Consider the following 19,199-nt stretch of genomic DNA (forward strand, 5'->3'; position numbering starts at 1 on the left):
GTTGGTGTCGAGGCTTGAAGGCCTTCCCTTGTCTCCATCTGGTCCTCCTCCGAGGCCTACTCAGCCCTCAGAGCCAGCAGATGCTGATCTGTTGATAGTGGAGCCCTTGGTGCTGGAACCGTCTCTTTCTCAGTCGGCACCATTGACCTCGACTCCGTCAGAACCTCTCCCGGACTCGCGGAGCTGGAGATCTATCCTTGGTTCCGGGACCGAGAGTCGAACCGATGTTTCGGTGCCGACTCTCCCTCTTGGCGCCTCGGCACGGATCACCTCGGCTCCATCCTCGGGGTCTGTGCCCTTGGCTTCCACGTCAGAGATACCTCCGCGTTCTTTGGAACCGGGGGATTCCTCGGCTCGGGGTCCAGGGGCCTTCAACCTTACGAGGAAGGTTTTGTCTTCCCAGACAACTACGTCAGCAGAAGCAACGTCTCCCTCCCATAAAGGCCCATTGTCCTCTTCTGCACCTACGGCTACTCAAAAGCGTCGAGCACCAGTGTCTCAGCCGCTCCCAGAGGGAGCCCCCTCTTCCTCGGAGGCTTCATCGGATGCCCCCCCCCGATGACGTCCCGAGGAAAAGATTGTGCAAGAGGAAGCACTTGGATTCTCCACAAGAGTCCTTAACATCAGACACTGACTTAGATGAGTCAGAAGGGTCCCCAAAATCACCCTCGGAGGATGTCTCCTTCTCTGACATCCTGGAGATCCTAAAACAGAGAGGTGATTGGCAAGCCCTACCCCCCTTCTGAGGATGAGTCAGTCTTGCTGAAGGCATTCGGTGCTCGCCCTTCTTCCTCCTGGGTCACTCCGCCCTTCGACGAGTTAATGGATTTGATTGCTCGAAGGGCGTGGGAGACACCTGACACAGTGGAGCCAGTTCCCAGAAAGCCTAATAAGTATATTACGGCCCCTCAGGATAAGGCATACCTCACAAAGGGAGTTCCAGTGGACACTATGGTGGTGGCAGCTGCCACTAAAAAGGAGATGTCTGAATCTTCCTTGTCTGTCCATCTGCCTAACAGAGATTCTAGGACCATGGACAGATATGGGAAGCGCATTTTCAGTTCAGCGACTTTTTCCATGCGATCGCTGAATTATTTGACACATTTCACACGTTTACAGAGGGATCTAGTCAAAGAGTTGGGAGATACCCTCCAGGATACTACAGATGCTGCTGTCGCGGATAAGGTGACAGCACAGCTCAATACCCTTACATCTATTGTAAACTCGGCCATGAGGCTCATCTCGTATGCAGCCGAAGGGTCAAGTAGGGTTGCGGCTTCAGCAATTGCTCTCCGTTGACAATCCTGGATGCGCCTATGCTCCTTAGCGGAAGCCTTCAAGTCTTCCTTTACTAACGCCCCTTTTGATGGTGCCACTCTTTTTGGCCCCAAAGTAAAGGAGACCCTTACCCGGTGTGAGCAAGAGGGAAAGACTCTGTCTGCTGTCGGAGTCCGTTTTTCCACCCCATCCAGACCGTACCCCAAAGGGCAACGAGGTGGGAAAATGTGGTTTTGTAAACCCCAGGGTTCTTTCCCGAGCACACAGGGTGATGCCCCCTCCAGAAGCAGAGGGGGGGGGCAGAAGTGGAAGACGTCGCCCTGGCAGCAGAGGGGGTCCGCAGAACCAAGGCGACAGGGATACTGTTCCTGGGAAGCCTTTCCAGCACTCCTGAAGGGAGGCCCGACTGTCCTGCTCTGGAGGCAGTCGGGGGTCGCTTAGCTTTATACCCTCAGGCCTGGCAAAGTCTTACCTCAGACAGATGGGAAAAAAGCATTATTACCAGAGGTTACAAAATTCCATTTCTATTTCCCCCGTTACCGCAGAAAAGACTCCCAGATGTACCACCCCATCTGCGAGAACCTGCAGCTATAGAAATTTCAAAGCTGCTAGAAAAAAGAGTCATCCAACCAGTCCCGGCAGACCAAAGAGGATTCGGAACTTACTCAAGGTTCTTTTTAGTTCCAAAAAAGACAGGGGACTGGAGGCCAATTCTGGACCTAAGCAAGCTCAATTCCTTTGTGAAGAAAGAAAAGTTCCGGATGGTCACGCTTCAATCGATCCTTCCATTCTTACAGAAGGACGACTGGATGTGCTCAATAGATCTCAAGGACGCATACTACCACATCAAAATGGCCAGAGCGTCCAGAGATCACCTGCGCTTCCGGCTGGGAGCCAGCCACTTTCAGTTTCGGGCCCCCTTTGGTCTAACCTCAGCCCCCAGGGTTTTCACCAAATGCATGGCAGTGGTAGCGTCTCACTTGAGACGCCTAGGATTCCGGGTGTTTCCGTATCTGGACGACTGGCTCCTTACTGCCACCACCGAGCGTCGACTGATACAGGCCAGGGACTACACACTCGGCCTTTGTGTTCAGCTAGGGATTTCGATAAATTTCGAAAAATCTGCCTTACAGCCATCACAGCATATCTCATTCATAGGGGCAGATTTGGATACCCGTTCCTTGCTTCTAAGACTTCCCCCAGAAAGAATAGCTTCCCTACAAAAGCACATATCTCTACTTCTGCTGTCCAAGAAATCCCCAGCCAAACTAGTTCTGAAAGTCTTGGGACTCATGTCAGCTTCCCTCATTGCAATTCCCTTGGGAAGACTACACATGAGAGTTCTTCAATGGCTGCTGTTCGCACAATGGTCGTTTCAACAGTTACCGCTGACACACGAAATTCACTTCACAAACTCCTGCAAAACACACCTGTCTTGGTGGTTACAGAATTGCAATCTCATCCACGGCCGACCGTTTGTGTTACCCCCACCAACAGCTACAGTGACCACGGAAGCTTCCCTGATAGGGTGGGGGGGCATCTTTCAGCGACAGACAGTCCAAGGCGAATGGACCAATCTAGAGTACAACCTGCAAATCAATGTCCTGGAGATGAGGGCAGTGTTTCTAGTATTGCAACACTTTTCCTCCCTTCTACCTCTAGGGACCATTGCAGTTCAAACGGACAACATGTCCGTAGTTTGGTACATAAACAAACAAGGGGGAACCAAATCTTACCAGTTATGCAGAGAGGCCATGAGAATTTGGCAATGGGCAGAGTCCACGGGTCGCTTTCTAATAGCAATGCACATCCCGGGGTTATCCAACGTTATAGCGGACAGGTTGAGCAGAGCCATCCTGTTACCTCACGAGTGGTCCCTCAACCAGACAATAGCGGACATGATATTCCGCAAGTGGGGCCAGCCTTGCTGCAATCTGTTTGCGTCTCCAATGAACGCAAAATGCAGAAGCTACTTTGCCCTATTACCCCCACCAGGGGATGTCCCCAGGGAAGCTCTGATTCACGATTGGCCCCCGGGTCTCCTGTACGCCTTTCCCCCTATACCTCTGATACCGAGATTTCTCCAGAAAGCCAAGGATCTGGAAAGGACTGTAATTCTCATTGCCCCATTCTGGCCTCGTCAAATTTGGTTTTCCTTTCTTCAAGCATACCAAATATGGGAGCCCTGGATCCTGGATCCGGTGCCAGATCTACTGACTCATTCGTCAGGAGCTCCCCACCCGTCGCTCCTGTCCCTCAGATTAGCAGCTTGGCTGCTCCACTTCCCTTCTTAGCCAGGTCTGATCTTCTTTCTCCGTCGGTTCAGAACATTCTAGTAGCCTCTCATAAAGCTTCCACTACAAAAATTTACACTAGTGGAAGCGTTTTGTGTATTGGGCAACTGCACAACATTTAGATCCCTTAATAGCCCCACTAAACAAAGTTTTAGAGTTCCTATCCATGCTATTTCACCAAGGAGCTTCTACTGCCACCTTGAGGGTTCAGTTGGCTGCTATTTCCAACTTTCATGTAGGGGAGAATGGAGCACCTATTATGGCTCATATTCTTTGTAAAGCCTTTTTAAAAGGATCCTTTCATCTTAGACCACCAGTCAGGTTTCCTACAGCTCCGTGGAATCTGAACCTCCTTTTATCCCAGCTAATGCTACCACCCTTTGAACCAGCCTCTTCCTGTTCCTTAAAGTTCTTGTCCTGGAAAACTCTCTTTCTAGTAGCTATCACTTCAGCCAGACGAGTGTCGGAACTTCAAGCTCTTTCCATTAAACACCCATATTTAATTTTTCTCCCGGATAGGGTGTCTTTACGCACCAACCTCTCTTTTCTCCCCAAGGTTTGTTCAGTCAACAACATTAATCAATCCATTGAACTCCCCACATTTTTCAAAAACCATTCCAATAAGCTAGAATATATGTTGCACAAGTTGGATGTTCATAGACAACTCAGATTCTATCTGGATAGAACAAAAGATCACAGAAAAGCAGACCAGCTCTTTATAGCCTTTGCGGACAACAAAAAGGGCATGGCAGTGACGAAGCGTACTCTCTCCAAATGGCTGTCTGATTGTATTACCTTTGTTTATGCTGCTACTAATCAAAGTTTGTCCACCAAACCAAAAGGACATTCTACTAGATCAGTTTCTACATCTTTGGCTCATGCGGCCCGCTTACCTTTAGATACTATTTGTGCGGCCGCCACTTGGTCTAAACCACATACGTTCATCACTCATTACAAAGTGGATAGGATTTCCAGGGACAGGGCAACCTTTGGTTCCACTGTGCTCAGGAACGTTCTTCCATGAGTCTTTCAGGGTCATGGAGCTAGGGATGCTACCCATGTGTAAGAACAAACGGCGAGATTGAACACTCTCACATAAAGAAGTTATGTCCTTACCATAATGTTCCATGTGGAGTGTTCATCTTGCCTTTGTTCTTACATTCCCACCCTCCCACCCTCAGGTCAGGAAGAACGTCTGGTTTAGAGGTCTGTCTGGTTCTCCCGCTACTGATTTCTCTCTGTTGTGCTGCTGGTTTCACTTACGCCCTTGTATGTATGTATGTTTACATTATTGTTGCTGGATCTGGTGTTGTTTTGCAAACTAGATCTGAGGTAAGGGCAGAGCGGATTGTGGGAGATAGGTTGGTCTCGAGCTTCTTCTCGATGCAGAGCTTTGGTAAGCGGCCGACTCGGAGCCGAGGATTGGCTCCGAACCCATGTGTAAGAACAAAGGCGAGATGAACACTCCACATGGAACGTTATGGTAAGGACATAACTTCTTTTTTTTTACTTTTGGTAGATGTACAAGGGTTTTCCTCAGCGCATGCATACTGATGTGTCAATGTTATTGTTGACCTTTTGATATACTGTGCTGATCATTTTTACTATATATATCTCACAGACACACATACAAAACACACACAAAATGTAGCTGATTTAAGTAATTGGCTTTCTAATTGTTATTCCTGGTGGATTTGATATATATGAACATGAGAGGAGACGGTACAGTCCTGCCTGATTCACCAGAAATAGCTTGCCCTGCAAGACCTTCACATATTGGTTAACACATTTTCTGTCCCTAGTATGCATCTTCTAGCCCTTTCAACTTAATGAATTTGGATCAGGCATGTGTGTTTGCCTGTTCAGTTCTAACAGTCAAGCAAGAGGATGTCTAACCTTAAAGCTGTCCTGACCTTTGAACACACATATATGTCTGTAGTCAATGAAACTTGTTTCTAGTGTTGTGATAATATTCCATCTTTACCTGGGTTTAGTGCTTATCACTTATTCAGATGTGGTTATTGTGGGGGCTTATATGATTTTCATCCAAAAACTCCAGTGCCTCTTCACAAATCCAAGATGATGACCTGGACCTCCTCGATATTAGTGTCAATAAATCAAATTACTGCATCATTGTAAATTATAGAATTTTCTCTATATCCCCTACTGTTCATGACACCTACAAGTACCAACTCCAGACCCTAGTGTTGAACCAAACACAATCATCCTCAACTGCCCATCTGTTAACTACTGAACATGCACCACAAGCAGCAAATATGCTCAGCATATTTTGAAAGTTATTAACTTTAGTTCTCTAGATCAGAGCATACTGTCTCCCAGTAGGACACAAATCTCCTTTACTTTGTCTTCAACATTACTACTGTTGTCTGTTTCACAAGAAGTCTCTCAATCCCTCGTTAGCTCAGACCAGCAGGCAATTACAATTTCACTTAAAACCCAACCCAAGTCTTCAATCACTGCTCCAGGTTCCAGAAATTACTTTAAGACATGGTGCTATCTTAGAGCCATCCATTCACAACCCATTTTCCCATTTTTCACATAAGTTAGGGTGTCACTTTGACAGTGACAATCATCCAGAACCAGTGTTTACACCTCCAGGTGGCTAGCCCACTTAGATGATAGTATGAAATTTCAAAGCAATTCCTCTCTTTAGGAAACTAGTTACCACAGTTGTCACTTAGCACATATTTCTACTCCAACCTGAGTTCTTCCATAGATGTGTCAGTAGATATGTGCCACAAATGTGAAAGCAAGTTTAAAAAGAAGCTCCTAAGGTAAAATTTTGCTATAAACAAACTGTAACTTAAATAGTGGTGGGAAGTAGCTAACTTTAAGGAATAAATGCTAATCTCCTCCTTATAAGGTAGTTTCAAAAAGGTTTGTAAAGAACTACAATGAGGGTCTAGTACATTTTGGAAAGCAAAACCTAAATGTTTCAGCCTCCACCAGAGATGATCATAAAGCCATCTTTGAAGTATGTTTTGAATGTTTGAAGAAGTCCTTGGTAGCTGTTCTCTAATGGTAGTATATAGTCAGAGACAACAGACATCACTATTGTACTCAGACAAATTCAGTTCTAATTACACCTTCTTTCTTTCATCCTTACCCCCTCCTTACAACCTTGTTCCCCTTTCCCCCTCATAATTACTCTGAAGTGGGTTCCAAATACCTTTCCATGGAAACAATATACTTGTCTGTCTCCTGGTTATCATTACCCAGAGCCTGACTTGAACCCCTCCCCTATCAACTTCATTACAGCCAAGTGATGTCTCCAGGCGTTTCTGCAGTTACCTCCTACTGCTCCTCTAGGTGTCAAATATTGCCTGATCATATTTGCATTAACAATACCAAAACCATGCTACACACAAGGTATCAGAATATTTTATCTTGAAGCATACATGATTGCAAACACAACTGTATTGATATATGACCTCTATCAGTTAGTATTTGGTGGAACTGTAAAGCGATAACTTCATTTTTTTAAAGGCCTAAGCCAAACCCACTGGGAGTTCAATGTACACACTTAAAAGAGCTCTACTGGAGGGAATGAGTTAACCTGACCCTCTCCACCGGATATGTGCCTGAAGCTTGGAGAAGACCAATGTAGTCTTGCATAAGGGTTTCCCTATCACTGCTCTAAGGAATTGTAAACATATCTTAGCAGTATTAGCTCCAAAGTAGTAGAGATAATTATAATGGAGATCCTAAATAATGAGGTTGTCTACAATGCCTCATTCCCAACTATTCTGGCTTTGTGATAATGGGTCTTTTCTACTGACTGGTGGAGTTTTTGGAGTGCTGATTGAAACATTGGTTAATGGCCAGATTAATGCACACTTCCAACCTTGATCTGACCAATGACTTTGATACTTTCCTACACAATGGTATCATAACTAAATGCTCCTGGTTAGATATCATGCATTCATGCAACCCTTGATACCACAAACTGACTCATGGTAACCTATATGATGAGGGTTGGTGCCACACTTTTCTCCACAATGCATATCGTAAGAGAAATGCCACACGATTTTGTGATGGGGCCTCTCCTACTTGAATATTATTTTTTGGAATTACAGGCTAGCTGAGTTCACTGATGGCTACAAACATGGTGCTGTCATTAATGCTTCAACTTTTTATCTTGCATCCTCTAGAAAAGCATAGCAAATCTAGTATTGCAGCTTTTCTTATTGGCAGGCATATGAGATTTAAGTTCTATCACTGCCAATCAGTGTACATCTGGTGCTTACAACAACTCACCACTGGCACCTGGGTATGTATGGGATAGGGACTATTCTTTGGATCTCCTGTGCTGCCCCAGATAGGTCTGATGACCACTGGAATGATGGTTTCTCAAGTCTCACCACTGGCACGCAGCAGGTTAAGTAGAGAGGAGGCAGACAATTCTGATTCACTAACCAATTTACCAAAGACAACCAGGCATCAACAGCATACAGGGATTAATGCACTACTGTCTTGGATAAGAGCTTTGAATATCCATGTCCAGACTAGGATTCTACACTGACTACTTATTAGACCTGAATCTTTGGCGTAGCACCCCACACCCCTTTCATACCACTGTCTCTTACCCACAGTAACTGACTTTTAAACAATTGCTTGCTTTTACTTTCTCTCACGCACTCAGTCACTATTGCATGGGAAGGCTGGTGGACTCCTCCAGTTCTCCACAGCTTTCATCCTGACAAGATAGATCTGCCATCATCCAATATTATTGAGCCTGAGGCCCACAAGTACCGCTCCAATCTTGATCAATGGTAAGATTTATTTAAGCAAATACACCAGTGGTAATAAGCTGTGGGCTTGGTTTTGGAGGCAGATGCAGCAACTTTACTGCCTATAGTGCTAAATACCCTCTTTTGAAATAATAAGAATAATGCTAATCATAAATACATAAATACCAGCCACAAGATCTTAAGCAACCAAGTAAAAAAATACATTGAAAATAAAGTTAAACAATGCTGATACAAGTTAAATAGGTATATATATATATATATATATATATATATATATATATATATATATATATATATATATATATATATGTATACATATGTATATATATATATATATATATATATATATATATATATATATATACACACACACACACAGAGGAACATAAAGTAATTATTGCAGACAGAATACTTAAAAGGAAAATGGTAATTCTGCCTAACATAGCTGAGTCTGTCTTTAAGGAAACTGAACCTTGGTCCTTAACTGAACTAAATTATTAGAAGACTGTGTAGGCAGATCACAGAACAGCATCTTAGACAGCAAGGGCTGACTTTTTTACCGTATTTGTTTTGGCTCTAAATATTATGGGATATTTTTTTCAACACGAGTCATAAAAATTAGCTTGTTTTTTTCTCACACCAAGAAAATGAAGTGAACACAGAATTTCATATATTGCTGATATCTGCTGCCACCCTGGCACTTGCATCAGTTTCCTCACTCTCCCTTTTATGGCTTCCTTACAATTACAAGTAAATAATTGTTTCTTTCCTGAGTTTTTATTTACTGCATTTTCCAGAAGAAAAAAAAAACACAGGTTTTATACATAATTTTCTATAATACATAAAAGAACACCATTGCATCTTATACACTGGCAGTACCCCCCCCCCCCGAAGCTGCTCCCGTAATCAGAATCTTGGGCACATTTATACACCAAATCACCTACCTACCACAACTAGTCACTAAAGGTATGTCCACATGATATAAGGAATTCTATATCTCTTCCTTGATTAGATCTGTGATAGAATACAATGCCACCTTTAACATGTATCCAAGCATATTGCACCAGTGGTCCCTAATGATTTATCCTCTGTAAGTTACTTTGAGCAATTAATGTTCTAGCGGTATTCTCAGTCTTCTATAGATTCTTACATGTAAACCTCTGCTTGGCTTTCAGTACAATAAATAATCTTATTCTGTCTGATCTCATACACATCTGCAAAACCAGTAATACTATCAAGGCTCATTCAAAGGCTCTAAATCGATTATAGTGTACAATTAACAGATCCTGTTGCTATCATATCTTTCAAATGGCCCTTTGCCTGCCTGTGGAGTAGGTCCCCACTCTATATCAGACAAAGCAGCTATCTAACTCATTTAAAACAAACCTCATTGACTAGCATACCTCCGTACCTCTGAGACAAAAAGTCTGGGCATAGCCTAAACTAATGGGGGACAAAGGCCCATTTATAGGGACAGATTTTAAATATTGCTCTTATAAACTTAGAAAGTTGCGGGAATAACATGATTTATGTTCGCATGTATTTTCTGAATGATATGAACTGAAACTCAAATGTGTATCATAATTTCAAGACTTCAGATCCTCAGTGATTTGACAGAAAACCACAGATTTTATAAGGAACAGACCAAAAATATGAGGCGAAAATCTGGACAGTTGAGAGCTATGATGACTAGACAAGGATTCCTGAATTTACCTTAGGGCTGTCATCTTTGAATGAGGGAACATGTAATGTGACTAGACTCCTGGGATCTGTTTCCTAGGAATAATCTATGAACCCATAATGTACAATTCAAGCAACATTATGAAATTAGTGATATTTGTAGAGAAATGGTTTAATGTTGGATGAGAGTTCATTTATGAGGGGTCCATAGATACAGAAAAGTGTAACAGCACAGACAAACCTATAGGGATGTACCACTAATATACCTTAAGTTGAAAGATAAGAGCATATGGATCTATTAGATTAAGGAAAACTGGACAGTAGTTGGGAAAGAGGAATCAAAGTGGGAGAACATTTGAAGTAAATATGAGAGATGTGTGTACATCCTGTGCATGAGACTCAGATTTATGGGCCTATAACTGCAGATAATACCACAATAACCAATGCCACATAAATGGTGTTATGCTCCTCAGCATAGCATAACTGAGCATCATACTCATGATTACAAGATGATATTTCACAAAAAAAGAATGAAAATGCACATCGCATGGTCACACAGTGCATGCTAACACACTGTCACAACCACACCTATCCATGTCCAACACAATGAAGACAGTGTCCTTCCACTTCTCAGAGGGAAACATCCACCAGATCCTTTCATTACAATAGTATGCATATTAACTCTGTCGTGCAGGCATGGCCTGAGAGGTTAAAATGTGCAGACATGTAGGCAGATTTGCAGCAGATGGGGCAAACTGTTGTTACAGACTTACTTTGTCATAAAAGGAGCAATAAGGCACATAAGACTAGCATAAACACACAAATATATACCCACACAAATATACATACATATAGCTAGTGCTGTGTTTGATACCAACTACTGCTGACGGCAGTGGAATAGTGTATAGGTGCAACAGTTACATATCTAATTCAGGCATCTCTAGGAATGTCACCCATGAGCATCTGCTCTATGTCCTGTCCCCCACCCACTCAATGGAAGGAAAAATACTCACACTGCCCTGAACACTGTGCCATCATATATGTGTACAGGGTTATAATGCTGTCAAGCTGTGTGGAATTGAGTGCTATAGGCCACATGTGGCCAGGGTTTCCTGCATCCCTTTGTTGCCCTTCCTGTACAGTGACAAGTGTAGAGTGCAACCAGGGTAGCAATTTCTCAAACTCAAATATTTTTGAGAAATACAGAATGCATCAGTGTCCACTGGTCCTTTAGAGGCATTATACTCAATGATAGGTTTGATGAATGCCAAATACAGTGGAACAATAGATCTAGATTCCATACCTTTATTTATAAGTTGCATAAAATAGAATGACATCCTCACTACTGTGGGCATGTGATGGTCAAAGACTAGATTACTGTCTGTGTGTATCCCCAAGTCCCTGACTACTGGGTCAACTCTTAGGGGTGTGTTGTCACTATCATAGTTACCAGGGATGGATGACTTCCTGAAGGATACTATTATGCCTTTGTTGGCATTTAGTTTTAGTCCATGGCTCTGACACCAGTTATTTGTCTGTCAGCCCTTCCTGAAGAAGATTTGTGTCGGTGGGGGATTTTATGACTGCTCCTAATTTGTGATTATCTGCAAATTTAGTCAGTCAGAGGCCACTGACATTGGCCTTGACTTTAGAGAAGTAAATGCCAAAAAGGAGCAGTTCCAGGACTGATCTCTGAGGGACTCCACTTGTGACTGGCTTGTTTGTTGAGGTAGACTCCCGAATTATAACTTCCTGGGTCCTGTATGCGAGCCAGCTTGCTATCCACTGAGTGACAAGAGTTTACACCTAACCTCTTGATTTTGTCTACAATGCCCGAATGGGATATTGTGTCAAATCCCTTGACCTGGTCAAGATAGGCAGTATGAACCATTTTGCCATCATCCATTGCTTTGGTGACCTTCTCAAAGAAGTCCACCAGGTTGAGTAGGCATGACTTGCCCTTGATGAAATGAAATTAGGTTGAGTCTAGTGTCTGGAGATTTCCTATGTCAATATTGATCATTTCCATGATAATTATTTCTATGGCTTTGCATATGAAACTATGGAGACTTATGGGTGTGTAGCTTCCAGGGTCTGTAGATGGCCCACCTTTGTACAAAATGATGACTATTGCTGTTCTCCACTCATGAGGCATAAAGCCTGTTTGGAGGCTACAGTTAAATAGCTATTTCAGAGGGCCTCATAAGTTATGTTTCATGCTATTTAGAAGACATCCTAGGATACTGTCTGGGCCCATTGATACAGTCCTCTTGGCCTTAGAGAGAGCATTCAGGATCTGTTCCCTAGTGATAGCAGGGGGGGTTATATTTGGTAGTATTTCCTGAGGGATAGCTGAGTGGGAGAGATGGGTAAAGTTAGAGTTGAATTTGACAGATGGTAGGTTTGCTGGTTTATTATAAAGATAAGGAATGGCACTTAGGCAAACACAGTTTGGTCAAATGCTTGTTTTCAGCATGTCGTAATGTTGAATTGGAAGTGGTTGAATTTATATTAGAGAATGTGATTATACATTCGCTAATATGAAGTCAACTTTCTGAATGGAGATCGATGTACAGTGTGGATCGGGAAATTTATCCTTTTCCTCACTGTAGTGTGATCTTGGAGTTGGTATATATAATATGCAGGGGTGTTGGGGGGTGTAGGGGTGCTTGCGCCCCTATAAAAGGTAAATGGAAACACAGACTTTCGAATCCAGAAGTTCAGGAGTTTGAATGTGGATAATCAAGTTTATCACGTTTGACAGTAGTTTTAAACAAACTTCTGAAAATCGACATTATTCATTGATCTTTTAAACAAAAAACATTGTGACATTCCTTATTTTTATAGTAAACCAGGTTTGCTATATCCATCTCAGTATAGGTGGCTCCATTAGCAATGAGCTCTGTACACAATTGTATAAGGCCTTTGAGACTGTAGACATAACTAAAGAATGCCTTGTGTTTGTCTTTGTTCTAGGAGTTATAACCCTCTTGTGTCATGGTGCAAGGGAGCAGCTGTACAACATAAAGCGCACCTGTCTATGGCATGCATACATGCTTTGGTGTTTGAGGCTTCAAATGAAGTCTACAACTTTTTCCTGTGTTGCAAACCTGATTTTCTGATTGTTTAGATGACTTGTAGTAAAACTGGGATCAAGATAAAGCCCCGGGTAAAGAAATGTGTATACTGCGTCAGCTGGTGCCATTCTACAAAAGAAAGGTACTCAGACACATGGTAGGGACAGTGTTCAATTTGGCTGCTGTAAAAATAATGCACCTTTAGTTTTGGAGAGGTTAATTTATGGGAGCCACAAGTGGCTGGTGGGAAGACCCTTTTTAAATTGCTGTTGAAGAATCTGAAAGATCTTTGCCATTTCCCTAACCAGATCTGCCTAAAGAATGCAACCAAAATCTGGGTGTTTGAGAGTTAGGAAATGTGGTGATTAGGAGGGATCCTTATATGGATGTAGCTGGCTTGGGATGGAGACATCAGATAAATGACCATCAAATCTAGTGAATAAAACCACTGGGAAACTGTTTTGTATTTACAAGACCCCAGAAAACTAGTCAGTTTGCTTACTACGTGTAGACAGAATCAATCTGCATTAAGCACTATCAGAATGTTGTCAGCAGGTCAAAAGCATGCTGCTTGCCACACTCATTGTCACGCTTATGATATGCTTGAGAAAATTGTACTTACGATTATCTTGGACAGAGGAAGAGAGAGATAAGGAAGGACTGTAGAAGTGGATGTTACTGCTTTCAAAGTTTAGGAAGAGGGAATAGTATTAGATTCCTTGAAGAGATCAGGGAAGGTACAATATGAGGGGCATATTATCGTGTAGGCAAGTGGAAGTATGATGAAGAGTTTGCATGTATTAAGAAATAATGGGTGGATTCTGATTCTTTATCCCACATGACTGGTATTTATCAGTGAATCCATAGAAGAAATGCCAGTATGTAGCCACAACAATGTAATGTACTGAAGTGAAACGGGTGTTAACACCATAACAGTGCAGGTGTAAAGCAGTGGCCCAGTGTTGCAGGGGCAAATTGCCTAGCTTTGTTACAGGTGACATCTGTTTCAGGGCAGATAGGGAGGAAGAAGGAAATATGTTTTAGCTGGCTTAACCTCCCTCTACCCGGAAGGAAGCTATTTCCTATTTTTATTTCAGTAGTACCCTTTGGATGGAGCCAAAACAAACTGCAGTAGGAATCTGCTAAATAAGAGAGTAAGAAGTAAAAAACGGACACAGGTAAGGCTTCAGGTTCCAGTATAAAAATCCATGTTTAATAAAAAATGCAAAAGAACACAAGTGCTTTCACAAAATGCTTCCTCGTGCTAATAAAAACAGATTGCTTGTCTCCTTTTTATACTATTTTAGGTATTGCCACATGATTGTAAAACATTGTCACATGATTCCAAAAAGTCACCTGCTAATGTAGTCACATGAAATCAGACAGAAATATTACTCAGAATCATAAACAATTACAAAGTTAAACGGTCAGTTTTATGTATATATAAACCTTGTGTATATATAAAAAATTAATTATATAAAATTCATACATAAAAATATATATAAAACACTTAACATACAATAAGACCATTGGATCAATAAACTCTTTACAAACATAGTAATGAATCACATACTTGATTAGATGTTATGTTCATCTGATTAAAGGTCTGGACTTTAATTGCGGTCTAAGCGGTACATGCTCATTTAATCCATGTCCTGCATCCCCTCTAAGCCTAGCTATCCATCTGGCCTATAGTTCTTCAGTCAGGTCATGAATATCTCCACCTCTTATGTTCTCAAATGTCCTACCTATGGCCAGAAACTTGAATGTATGTGTAGGACTTGTAAGCCTGAGTCTGACAAGTGGCAAGGGCCATTGCAAAATGATGCTAAGATGATACTTGGGCATTAACTGGATATAGAAACTGGGGGTACCACTATTAATCACTCACTGTTGTCAGATCTGAAAATATCTCAAAAGTAGTATTGCATTTACATATTAATGTGTTAATGTAGGAGCTTTTGTCTGTCATAGGTGCTGTGCTTTATTCTATGATTGCAAAACTTGGAGAGGAAAGAGGTGAATTTCATGTCTATTTTTTTAAATACCCATTTTCCATTTTTTCCAGAGTGTGTATGACCTCGGGGGTAGTATATATACACATTGGAGTGCAGAATTCCAGAGATGACTGTCAGAATTATTATTTTGTCGCATTTTGGGCTGTTCTGAATGGCAAGTTTTCCTTTTTTGCTCTTGAAGAATTTAGTCATTGCATCTGCAGTTTTCTGTGCCTTGAGTAAGGGAGATGTTACCTTTTAGGGCAAATCTGGAAAATCTTTCAAAAATGTAGACAATCCTAAATAAATTAAATGAGAACCTTAGTCACTAATCATTATCTTGCATCTTAAGGGCATGGAATTTAATAAACACCAGGACATAGAAAACATTAACTATGATCTTAACAGTGAATAGCCCTAATTGAAACAGTCCAACATACAAGATGCAGTGATCAGGTGAGCAACAATATAAGTACATTTAACTGCAGTGTGCAATGGCTGTTCCATTAATGCAAAGTGCTTGTCTATGTTATGAATAACCTGGATTCCTGTAGTGATCTGTCTACACATAGCTGTAGTGTGGCAGTGGTTAAGGCTAACTCCCCATTCTCAATGGGTGCAAAGTTAGGATTAATTCCTGCACATAAATGCTCTCAAGCAGGAGGTACAGCTAGCCCAGACACACACACAAATGCGCACACGCACTCACACACAAGTTTTGAGATTTTTTTTACTGATTAATTGGGTAATTTGTTTAAAAGCCTTTTCTGATTGCTTGTAGTCATCTAAAGCTGTTTTAAGTGTATTTTTTACTATTTTTGCCTTATCTTCTCAAAAAAAAAATGTTTCCTTGTTTCCCACCTTTCTAAGCTAGTATAGTCCGGTTTTCAGGCTAGTGCTGAATTCAGGGCTGTGTTACAATTTTCTGAGTTGCCCATACCTTACTTGGATAGAGGGAGGTTTCTCTGTTCACCTGTGAGAGAGGGAGCTCTGAGCAGCCATCTGTCCCTGGAGGAGTGGTTCCAACCCAGAAGTTAGTAGTTTATAGGCCATTTTGAGCTAATTTCTATCTCTTTCATTTCCCTGCTGTAAAAAACGTGTTTGCACGGTATTGCACATCTGGGCAGCGCCAGTTAGCTAGGGCTAAACTTATCGAGGCTCCATCAAGTCTCCTTTTCAGTTTTTTCCTTGAAAGTAGTCTAACTCTCAACCTAAGCACTTAAAAAGCATCCTGCAGTCCAGCACTTGCTCAGACCTAATAGCAAGCACTAATACACCCCGACACTTGATTGCCCAGCAGGGCAAGACTCATTATTCACCCCTCACCAACCAAGCGATGAAGCAGCTCACCCTACTATTCAGGTATGACCAAAGGGCAATTACAGGTATACTCTTCAGTCCAGCTGGTGAACCTGGGTATCCTGAGGCAATGTTGCAACTGCCTCATGTACACAGACAACCCTCTCCTCCTACCACAAAACGTTAACATATGCAAGAGATGCAATTATATAGCTAAATTGGAGGCTAAGCTCTCTCCTCCCAAGCCTGGAACAGACAATCATGAGGAGAAGGTTAACACTTGCACCACACCTCCAGCCTCACATAGACATACTAAACCAGCACTGGCAAAAAATACACATAAACACACAAAATCATACTCGGAGGCGCTAAATAAAAACCTGCAAAAGCATCATAGACCTCCAAAGCAGACACCCAAAAAATCTGCACCTCCCGTCACAAACCAGACAACACATAAAACACAAAATCAGTGTGCAGCACAATCACAGCCCTTAATGCGAAATAACATACCTAACACACTAGTAATAGGCGACTCTATAGTCAGGAACACTGACATCCCACTCACTAGGCTGGACAAGGAGGTTATTTTTAGCTGCCTGTCAGGAGCCAGACTCTGCCACATAACACAAGCACTCAGGTCACTCCAGAACAAGTACAAATATCACTCTGTCATTGTTCATGTTGGTATGAATGACCTGAGACGTACCTCCCTGGACTACATGAAAAGAGACATGGGAGAGCTCTCTGATCATGGTGGGTATGACCCTGACCCTGAGTAGCATCCTGCCCTCACCAAGAATGATACTGCAATATAAAGAAAAAATGATTAATTTCAACAATTGGCTAAGCTTCTGGTGTCATTCAAAGGGGATCCAGTGTCTTTCAGCCTGGGATGACATGCTCGACAGGCCTCGTTGCTTCACAAGAGATGGCTTGCACCTGTCACCCCTAGGCTTTTGAATACTAACCAAGGCTCTTGCTGCCCCCATAGTGCCTTTTTTAGGCAAGGCTCAAAAGTCAAACCCACCCCCATAAACAGCACAAATAAAAAAATAAGGGTTATGCTACACCTCGCCAGGAGTTTAAATCTCAAAATGTACATGCTCAAAGCATTCGTCAGTATGGAGAACGTCAACATCTGTGCATTTACTGAAACCTGGTTCAAGGCTCCACAGAGCACCCCAGCACTACTGGGCTACAACTCATACCACACATTTCGGTCACAGAACATGGACAGAAACACAAAAGGAGGGGGTGTATCCATATTCATCAAGGATACCTACACCTTCAGGTTAGTGGTGCAGCATGATACCTCCGAGACCATCCATGTGCAACTAACATCAGGCAAATCTGCAATGCAAATTGTGGCCTGATACAGATCACCCTTCATGACCTAGGACCACCACTCCACCTTTCTGGAGACACTGGAAAACATGAAGCTCCTACCGAACACCCTGATATTGGGCGATTTCAATTACCCTACCGTTAACTGGGAAAACTACTCAAGTACAAACTCCCAGGTCCAGTGCTTCCTGGGATTTATCAACTCAAATGACCTGGATCAGCTGGTAAACTCCCCTACCAGAGGTGAAAACATATTGGACCTGGTCATCACCAACATGGGCGACAGGTGTTCCACACCAGAGGTCAACCCATCACTGTTTAGATCAGACCATAAACTAATCACTCTGGATGTCCACACCACACCACACCACCACCTCCAACCAAGGAAACCACAGTGAAAAACTTTTCTATAGAAAACTTCACCTTACTTAAGGCAGAGGTGGTAAGTTTCACAGCCCCCACACTAAAAGATAACAAGTGTCCAAGATTCAGGAACCTTTACAAATGCACTCTATGAGCACCTACAAGGATGCATGGATCATGCCATCCCTAGCAAAACCAAGACACACTCCCCTAAGAGAAGGAAACCAGTCTGGTGGACCCCTGTCATAAACAGGCTATACAATAGAAGGAGGAAACTAGTTCAGAAAATAAGCAACTCCCAAGAAGAAAAGACATCCCTGATCAGTATCAGTAAGAAACTAAGGTCCCTCATAAAATCCTGCAATGCTAACTTTGAAAGAAAAATAGCCAAGGATTTGAAAGATAACCACAAAGCCTTCTTTAGCTGTGTCAAGAATCTAAGTGGCAACTCACAGATATGCTCTGAGCTAGTGCAAAATAGCACAAAATATACTGAACCCACTGATATTTCCAACATTCTGGCAGATAGATTCAGTGCAAACTTCACCCCCTGTCACCCCCAAAAGGGCCCACAACAATACCGGAAAAGTGTAGTGTCCCAGAAATCACAGATGCACAGGTGAAAACAGCCCTTTCAAAAGCAAAAAGCACAGTGTCATTGGGGCCAGATGGTGTTCCAGGCTGCGTCTTGCATGAATTACAGAATGAACTAACCCCCCACCTAAACACACTGTTCAACCTCAGCCTCTCCACAGGCTACATGCCCATAGAATGGTGCACAGCAATGGTTATTCCGCTCCACAAAGGAGGGGCCACAACTGACCCTGGTAACTATCGCCCTATAAGCCTGACTAGCCTGGTCTGCAAGGCTATGGAGCGCATCATCATGGAACTCATTAACAAAGACATTGGGAACCTCCAAACACTTGACCCTATCTAGTTTGGCTTTGTTAAGGGCAGATCATACCTACTAATCCTGGTTGACTTCTTCGAGACAGTCACCAAGGCCATAGATGAGGAGAAAGTAGTTCACACAGCCTACCTTGACCTTGCCAAGGCTTTTGACACCATTCCCCACTCGGGAATTATAGAAAA

This window comes from Protopterus annectens, chromosome 8.part0 (assembly GCF_019279795.1).
Source record: "Protopterus annectens isolate FY-2018-M chromosome 8.part0, PAN1.0, whole genome shotgun sequence".
NCBI classification, from domain to species: domain Eukaryota; kingdom Metazoa; phylum Chordata; order Ceratodontiformes; family Protopteridae; genus Protopterus; species Protopterus annectens.